Source organism: Sinocyclocheilus anshuiensis, unplaced genomic scaffold (genome assembly GCF_001515605.1).
Source record: "Sinocyclocheilus anshuiensis isolate Anshui unplaced genomic scaffold, SAMN03320099.WGS_v1.1 scaffold566, whole genome shotgun sequence".
Classification (NCBI taxonomy): Eukaryota; Metazoa; Chordata; class Actinopteri; order Cypriniformes; family Cyprinidae; genus Sinocyclocheilus; species Sinocyclocheilus anshuiensis.
This window is the reverse complement of record NW_015542410.1, coordinates 1945795-1954989: the sequence shown is the minus strand read 5'-3', so window position 1 is coordinate 1954989 and position 9195 is coordinate 1945795. Positions and strand designations below refer to the sequence as shown.

General features: G+C 40.3%; 1 protein-coding gene across 1 annotated transcript in view; it reads left to right on the top strand.

Annotated features, from left to right (window-relative positions):
- Nucleotides 1-802: 802 nt before the first annotated feature.
- Nucleotides 803-9195, top strand: part of LOC107693370 (glutamate receptor ionotropic, NMDA 2D-like) — a 79236-nt gene continuing 70843 nt past the window's right edge. Inside the window, exon 1 of the mRNA XM_016492724.1 lies at nucleotides 803-920. The gene's annotated coding sequence lies outside the window, so the exon portion shown is untranslated. The remainder of the gene's footprint in view (nucleotides 921-9195) is intronic.

Genomic DNA, 9195 nt, shown 5'->3' with positions numbered 1-9195 from the left:
TACCGGGTGGAAACGTCGTGGAAATGGGCAGCTGTGGAATGGATATACAAGTGACGAAGTGCCGCAGGGAGAACAGAGTGTCTGGATCCTGAAAAACAGTGAGTATGCTGGTTTTTTTGCTTTCTTGTGGGGTGTTCGGTCAAGTCCTCAACGGATTTTTGCCCTTCAAATCGGCAAAAGGCGGCAAGCGCGAGACAAAATCCTCAAGAGTTTGCTACGCTCTCTATATAGCTCACCTTTTCTCCTTGCGCCAGGCAAAGCCCGTCTGGATTGATAAAAATTAACGATTTGTAAAATGACTTTGTTAGTGTTCTGTGGAACACAATGATAGCAAAGAACGGATAATCCCAGGTTAGAGAATAATTTGGTCGAGCGTTTTATTTCTCTGATGCCTCTGCTTTTTGGCGGCTAAATTGCTTCTACGGGGGTCTGTTGGGGGAACGTTCCCGGCTGGGGTTAAAAGGACGGGAGGAGGCGTGCGAGGAAGCGGGCTATAATAACTATCTTGATTGCATAGCGATACATGCGCTTTTAAAATATTCCTGCAACCGTCCACAACGGCAAGTTTAGCATTCAACACGTGTCGCGCGAGTAATGAAGAGAGAGAGGGAGGTTGCTAGGTGACGGGGCGTATATACTGAATTTTAACAAAATAACTGGAGAGAGAGACTGAGTGAGTGAGAAAGAGAGGGAGGAGGGGGAGGTAAGGAGGGTGGGAGAAAGCTAGTCAGCAACATGTAGGCAGGCTGAGTAAAGAGAGGTTGAGACTGTGTACGTACAATTTCTTTTTACGGTTTTTTTTTTTTTTACCTCGGAGAAACATACCGGGTGGAAACGTCGTGGAAATGGGCAGCTGTGGAATGGATATACAAGTGACGAAGTGCCGCAGGGAGAACAGAGTGTCTGGATCCTGAAAAACAGTGAGTATGCTGGTTTTTTTGCTTTCTTGTGGGGTGTTCGGTCAAGTCCTCAACGGATTTTTGCCCTTCAAGTCGGCAAAAGGCGGCAAGCGCGAGACACGCTTCTGCGTCAGCGCCTGAACGCTCCTGCGTCTCGCGCGCATATCCACTTTGATGGATAGGAGACAACCGGCCGGCTACTGGGTGCGCGAGGGGTTTGACCCCTCTGTCATTGATGCGCGTGCACATAACGCAAGGTCTCTCTCCCACTAACCTGACTATCACCTAGACACCCTAAACACATATAGGATAGCACTGACTTTCACCCTACGGGCTCACGAATAAGGTCTCAACTTTGCCTCACTGACAAGGGTAGAGCCTAGTATGCTTCCTCAGGGAGAGCAGCAGTCCACCGGGGAAAGCACGTATGTATAGCCATTCCGTATTCCGGTGTTATTTCTGACAAGTGGTCGCACGAATTATAGTCTTGTTAAATATTCTGCAAAATGACTAAATGTAAATATTTGAACGTTCCTGTGAAAACACTGCCGTTTTAATGCAGACATTCGTTTCTCATTGTGTGTGTTTTTTTGAGTTGCGATCAAATGATTAATCAGTTTTCGTCATGTTGTGTGTAGCCGCAAGTGCAAAAATATGCCGACATTTAAAGGTTTTTTGTTTACAGCGTGTTTTTTTCCCTCGCTTAAAACAGAAATGGTATAATTGCTGAAACTCACAGGAACATGGTTTGTTTTAGAAGTGTAGCATATTAAAACAGGTGACAGTTTAATAAATGTAATGCTTTTCAAATGCGAGAATCAAATACATGTCATTAAGTCTGTAATATCAGAGCCAGTGTGCTGAGTTTAGTAATTGAGGTGCCTTCTTTCTTGTAGCTCAGATTGCCTCCTTTTGTGTGCCACTTGTTACTGGGCAATCAAGATCCAAGGAGTCTGCATGTCTCCGGTTTATTAGGAGGAATAAGCTGACTTTTATTGTTCAGCGGGCTTAACATTGCTGCAAATATCAGAACTCTTTGATTGCTGTGAATGCCATATGTGTCGTTGGTTCAATTACTTTTGGTGTGGTTGCCGTTCTACTCATTTTTCTCACCCAGCTCTCAGTGTCCAGGTTTTATATAGGGTACTCAGTGCATTTGACAGCACTTCACAAAGCCTTCAGCCACCTCCTACCTAAATGTTGAAGTTCTGCTGGTGACCTGCCTGAGACATAAGAGTTGGTTTGACAGCCTTAGACGATTCCCCGTGGGAAAGCCAGGTTTTTGCAGAAGCCACCTAAAGGCTCATCTGACAGGTTTGAAGGTGGCAGGAAGGTGCCAGTGATACTGGAGGAGGGGGCACCGTTTGGGCTGTCTCAGAGATTGCTGCTGCTTCAAAGTCCTCCCCAGGTTATAGTTGTTGACTCCAAGAACATAACCACCCACCATATAAACACACAAATAAAAAAAAAAACTCACTTGTTTCAGTTGAAGCAGCACAGCTTGAGAGCATTTTGGGACGACTGCCCAACAGGAAGCTCGCCTAGAGGTCTTGAAAAGGCACATCCCAGGGAGAAAGCTAGAGAGAATCCAATTTGCCTCCTGTTTTCCCCTCGCCTTTTCAAGCCCCCTCCCTACGGGATTCGGTGCTTGCCAGACCCCAGCTGTTCTGAGGAGCCACCTCCTACGTCCAGCCCTGTCATGTCTATGCATCAGAGCTGTGTTACATCACCCTATGTACAAGACTGAGACTGACTGATATTTTTTTCACAAGACTTCAGAGCAGTTGGAAATTGACTACATTATCTAACGTCATGTAGTGATCGTTGATTTGTTTGCGGCAGGGCAATATCTAGATCCTGAAGCCTGAACTGAATGAAGATAACACATTTTGGCATATTAGAAAATTCTACTACAAGACCTTTTTTATCATCATTCATAATCATTTTGATTTGATGATTTTAAACCGCTTGTCTGACATGCTTATATTTTGCAGAACATCATTTAATTGTGTGATGAACTGGAGCGTTGTGCTGGATTAGGGTGTGGATACTCTTTTCAAGGCCCCATCAGAATGCACCTGTATTTGCCTCTAGTCTGTAGTATGTTAATATCGGTCACACAATAGATTTGAATCATACCCGAAAACCCCCCAGAAGGACTTACCTTGCCCTTTAAACTTAATTAAATGTCAAAAAAGAGATTAGCCTCTCTATGTTCCAAAACATGTCTCAACAGGTGTCCAAATATGGGTCTCTAAAATCCACAGAGATACTGAATATTTCTATATTTATTATAGGGCTGTGCAAAAAATCAAATGCGATTTTCATACGCATCTCGTCAGTAAAGCCGCTTCTGGTGATTAGTAGTTAATCTCCAGCACGTGCTTTCAGATGGAGCGGCATTTACTACACAGAGCCATAGTTCACTGACAAGCTACACAAAATCGCGTTCAAAATCAGCAATGAATCGCCTGCGATTTTGAACGTGATTTTGTGTAGCTTGTCAGTGAACTACGGCACTGTGTAGTAAATGCCGCTCCATCTGAAAGCACGTGCTGGAGATTTACTACTAATCACAGGAGCGCCTTTACTGATGAGATGCGCATGAAAAAGGTGTGGGGGAGGGGTTAGGATTAGGCAATCAGGTAGTGACTTCAACGAGGGGGTGCATAATCTGGCAGGGGTGCAGAATTCGGCACAACACCGGTACTATTAATCACAGAATCGGCTTTACTGACGAGATTCGCATGAAAATCGCATTCGATTTTTTGCCCAGCCCTAATTTATTATTTAACTAGTGAAATGAGACGGGCAAATGAATGTTATAACCGGATCTAGTGTTGTCACGGTACCAAAATTTCAGTATTCAGTACTAATACCATTGAAAATCCACGGTTCTCGGTACCAATTTCGGTACCAAAGCAAAACACAAAAACATGCTAATTGAACAACATGTTTATTAATAACGTTAAACAAAAATTAAATGTACAAAACCAATGCCATTCTTTATACTTATTTAAAATTGTTTCAAGTTTTTCCACAAGTAATAAAAGTATGAAAAAAGTAAACAAGTTTCACCCATTTTGGCGGGGTTCCCCTGGTAAAATTCGCATTCCAGGGGCTAAATATCACGTTAGTGGGGTCGTTTTTCAACCCGCGTACATGAAAAACAACCCGCGGCAACAGTGTTAAAGCAGCCCAATTCCGCGGGAAAACCGCGGACTTGGCAACACTGGAATTGGCTAGCTTTCGGATAGCGCATCGAGAACCGGGTTGACCGGGTCAGTGTTGCCAACTAATTTTCAGGGGAAGTTGCTAAAGGAAGATTTTTATTTTTATTAGCTAGTAAACTAGTAAAACTACTCATTCTAAACAATTATAGATTTAAGCAGTGTATTAGTAGTTCGTATGCTACACTCTAAGAAAAGTCTGTAAAAATAGGGCAAAATCTATCAATATGAAGGAATTTTCCATAATTATTAATCACACGTCTTTTTACCTACATTTTAAATTACGCATTGTATTTTGTGTTTTCGGGTTATGGATAATGTCCTGGAAAATTACTACATTTTTCATTTTTCTAGATATTTTTCTTGATCAACTGATCAACAATCTCAAGTACAAGCTACTAACAAGGTGTATCATAAATGAACAATTATTCAATTATTATTATTATTAAATTAAACAATTGCTAATAGCAGCTAACTTAATTCATGTGAATTGTGTACTGTTAGGCACCTTTGGTTTCCTCTTTGTGTAATTTAGATGGAAAATGTGTGCCTTTTTTATCGTTTGAGTCACTTATCAAAATTTGCTAAATGTTGCCAAATAAATTTTTAAAAATAGCTAAATTTGTTGCTAGGTGCTTTTGGAAGAAAAAGTTGCTAGGGTAGTCTGAAAAGTTGCTAAATCTAGCAACAAAATTGCTAAGTTGGCAACACTGGACCGGGTACTCGGTACCACCGGTACTTAAAAAAACCTGGTACCGTAACGTTTTAATTTTTTTAGTACCAACTTGGTACCGAAATACAGGGTCTTTTGACAACACTAACCGGATCCGTTAAAGGCTCGTCAAACCTTTTCACCATGTACTGTTTAAATAACCCCTATAGCCTTCTGTTCTTGCTGTCTCAAGCTCATAGGCATATAAAACTGGAATTGAATCTAAATGAAGAGGATGGTAGCAGTCGGCATTACTTTCCCATGGTACCATAGGATTTGTCAACATCACTATGCAAAGTGAGACTTAAAATCTTGACAGTGTAGCTTCTCGGAGAACTAGAGTGCTAATGATTTTCAACAGCTCTGCATCCTGCTTTCCCTGTTCTTCTCCTTGACGGTTCGTATTTGTTGATGTTGTCTTGAGATCACTGGGAGGAGCAACTCAGATGCTGGCTGCATCTGGAAATAGCAGGCATTTTACTTTTAAAAAAACTCAATGTATGCTACCGGGGAAGACGCTGAAGCAGCAAAACTGCTAGCTTTGAAGCACATAAAGGCATATGCTTGCGCACAAGACATTTATTTATGTCTGTGATATATTTTTACCTAGATATTGATGCCTGGGGCTGGCCCACTGTGAAACTGAGGAGATTTGTCTTTGTTTCATATGATTTCAGCATTATGGATGCACCAGGGAGAGCAGACACTGTCCATTTGCGGCTAATGAGAATAAATGTAGTTAAGTGATATTATGTTCAGTGTGCTGTACCAAACTCTTTTGGAAGCCCTCATTGTGCACTATAGCGTTTAAATAATGGAAGCCACTATCTTGATGACAATTCTAGACCTGGTTTTACCTTTTATTTTTACCTTTGTTTATAAACTCCTGTCCCCAGACAATTATAGTGCCATTCGCACTCCCAGGATACTGTCAGAAAACAATAGATTCGACTTTCGATCCAACTTCGTCAAGGCAGGGTTTCGGCTCATCTGCAAGGTCGACCTCAAAGGCATGCGACAGGAAGTCAATGGTGCAATGAAGCCACAATTTTAAATAGCTTAAGCATTCATCACTTTACGTTACACTCTCATTGACAACCTTCTGATTGCATATATCACCATATTGTATAACATTTAATCAAACCCCTGATTATTGAACCGAAAATTGGAAATAAAATATGGAGGGAATGATCTAACCTCTTGGTTCAATTTATCACCTATTTCCGACTAGTATTTCTGCTTTCCTTCTAGCTATTCAATCTCCTGTTTTTGCTTTATTTGGCTGTGAAAACACTCAGACCCCCTGCTGTATACCGTGACAGAGTGACATGATATTTAAGCACAATCTCTCCCAATGTGCAACAGACATTTTCTGTCTAATGGTCCTGCACTACGCTGCCTGGCAGCCAGCATCATTCCACATGCTCTCTCCCACCGGTCTTTTCTCCACCCCCTGAAGAATCTTGCCCAGCTCTGATCACTGTGAATTAATAACTCCACACTTCCTTCTCAATACCAACAGAGACTCCCCAGATGTATTTATTCATATGATTTTTAGTTCGATTCCAGTAAGCGCACTACCCTCATGTGCTGACTTGGTATGAACTTGATGCCCATTGAGATTTGTCCTTAATTTGTAGCCTTTTGGTCAAGTTGAATTTTTCCCCCCATCTCAAGTGATATGTGGTGGAATGATGTCTTTGTCTTTCGACCGCTGGGCATGATTGCTCATCTAAATAAGTACCTTAGTGAAAAGGGAACAAGGGTGAACTGCTATTTCGCACTTTGTTAACATCGGGGCTTGAAATCAGCTGTAAATTACCCTTGCTTATCGGACAGGCGTGAATGTTTTTTTTTTCCTTTTTTCTTTCTCAGGCCATTGATGGTAAATCCCTTTTTGTTCCAATGTAAACCGACATTTTATCTGTGCACTTGTGCTTGATGAAGTCTGAGCTGTGGAGTCCAGAGCCTCTGAAACTAAAGCTAGCCAAGCTCATCCTGGGTTCGAATTAATCCAACATGATGTCTTGTGGGGGCGGGCGGATGGTAGGGTGGGGTTTGCAGGGATTCCCTCCTTCTCTTTCCCCTGAGCGAGACAGACAGAAACCGGTTGGTTCCCTGCAAGCATCCGAAATTAAATCTCAGGGGCCTCCACAGATGTGACTTTCAACGTAGGGCAATATGGCTTGCTGCTGCCACTGTCACTTTTACTCTTCGGTTCTTCACTCTCTCCTCCCTCCCACTGGGCTTTGGGATATGATTCAAATTAAGCTCCTCACCTTTGCGAGTTTTTTTTTTGTCTGCTGAGTGGGATATGGTTATGTGTTTGATGAGATGGATGAGTTTTTTCAGCTCTTTTCATTTTGTACCTCAAGGAGGAGGCATTAATTTAACATGGATTCACGGCAAGAGGCTTCTTTGTTTTGGACAGGGCTGTTTTCTGATGTTTCACCAATTTATGGAAAATGTGTTGTTTGCTGAGGTACATCCAAAGGAAGACTTCCATAGGAAATTTTTATTGCTCAATGGTTGCTCTGTCACAGCTCAGGGGACTTAATGGGAGTCTCAGATTCTTTTAAAGGAATATTCCAAGTACAAGTTAAGCAAAAGTGTTTGTAGTATGATGTTCATTACCACAAAATTATTTATGCCTCAGTTTTTTTAAAAGAAAAAAATAAAGGTTTCAGTGAGGCACTTACAATGGAAGTGAATGGGACCAATTTTTAGAGGATGTAAAAGCAGAACTGTGAAGAATATTTTATAACCACACTTACATTAACTTTAATGTGTGTATCATTAGAGTTGTAAAGCTGTTTAAATAGTTTTAACAGTAATTGTAGGGTTTGTCATGGTGGTCGAAGTTGTAAAAGTTGAATATAGCCTAACTTTACAAAGAAAAGGTTAGTAAGTGATTTTTTTTTCTTGCTTTAAAATCATGTGAACACACATATGTTTACTTGTGATTATACTATTAATATAGTGAGTGTTTTAACATTTCTGGATTGGCCCCATTCAATTCCAGTAAATTCCTCACTGTAACCTTCATTTTTTACTTTTTTTAAAGAAAAAAAGTGTAAATACATTTCTGTAGTTATCAACATTGCTACAAATGCTATCTATTGAGCATAACTTGTACTGAACCCACAATATTCCTTGAAGTGCCACTTTGTTCAGTTAAAATTCCTTAGGAGGAATAAAAATGAAATAAAATCAATGACTGCAAAAAGAAAACATATAGACAGATATTTTAGATAGATAAATTTGAGGCACAAAAAAAAAATTGTACACAAAGGACAAATTCTGACCATGTCGAGTATGACAGTGCAGTTACCCTGATGTTTGCCAAGTCTCTTAAATGAAGATGGTGAGTAATGGACTGGACAGAAACATCTGGCTGTGAAGCTCTACTCCGAGACAATTGTTATGGCTAGAGGCATTGTTAGTGTAAAGAGGACTAAAGAAGATACTGTATCTGTATAAAGTATATATATATATATTTAGATATATCTATAAAAATGAATGTGGATGTCATAGCTCAGATAATTTGGTCTTGGAAGAATTAAGCTTTTAAATAGCAATGATTTCAATACTTTGGTTTCTGGGTAAATCTGAGAGCACTGTGTGAGAAACACTAGAGGAGACACCTTAGATTGTTTGGGTTTTTTCTTATAAGACATTCACAAAAGTCTCCATTTGCTCCTTATTTAATCACATTGCTGGATAAATAATGTATTAAACAATTGGGAGGCCTCTTTTTTGTTTTTCTTTCTTACCAGCTAGTTCCCTAAACCTGTTATGGCTTGGAACATATGTCAGGCTAGCATTCAGAAGCCACACAGTTTACTCATCAGAGCCGCACTTAAAGTGATTGTACTGAAGATGAAGAAGCCCATTTGACAGATAAATCCAATGACATCAGTATCAAAGGATGAGAAGAGTGACTACGAAGCATTCAACTGTAACACTTACCCTGAGATTGTTTCTCATTAGCTCTAATAAAGTGCAGGGTCCTTGTGTAATGAAATAAGCCTTCAGGTGTGTTGTCAATGCTTTTCTGTTTATTATTTATCATCCCCCATTTTATTACTTCAGTCCTCTTCACACTAACAATTAGGGCTGTGCGATTTGGGGGAAAATATCAAATTGCGATTTTTTTGACAGATATTGCGATTGCGATTTGATTTGCGATTTTAAATTTGCAAAGTCAAGCTTCAGCTCAATATTGTCAATAATGTGCAGCACAGTATGGGTATCATTACCCTGCTGAAAAAAACAATAGAAACTATCACAGAAATTCTTATAGTTTCCATTAAACCATTACAAAATTCCTTTTTGTTTTGGGCATTATTCCAAT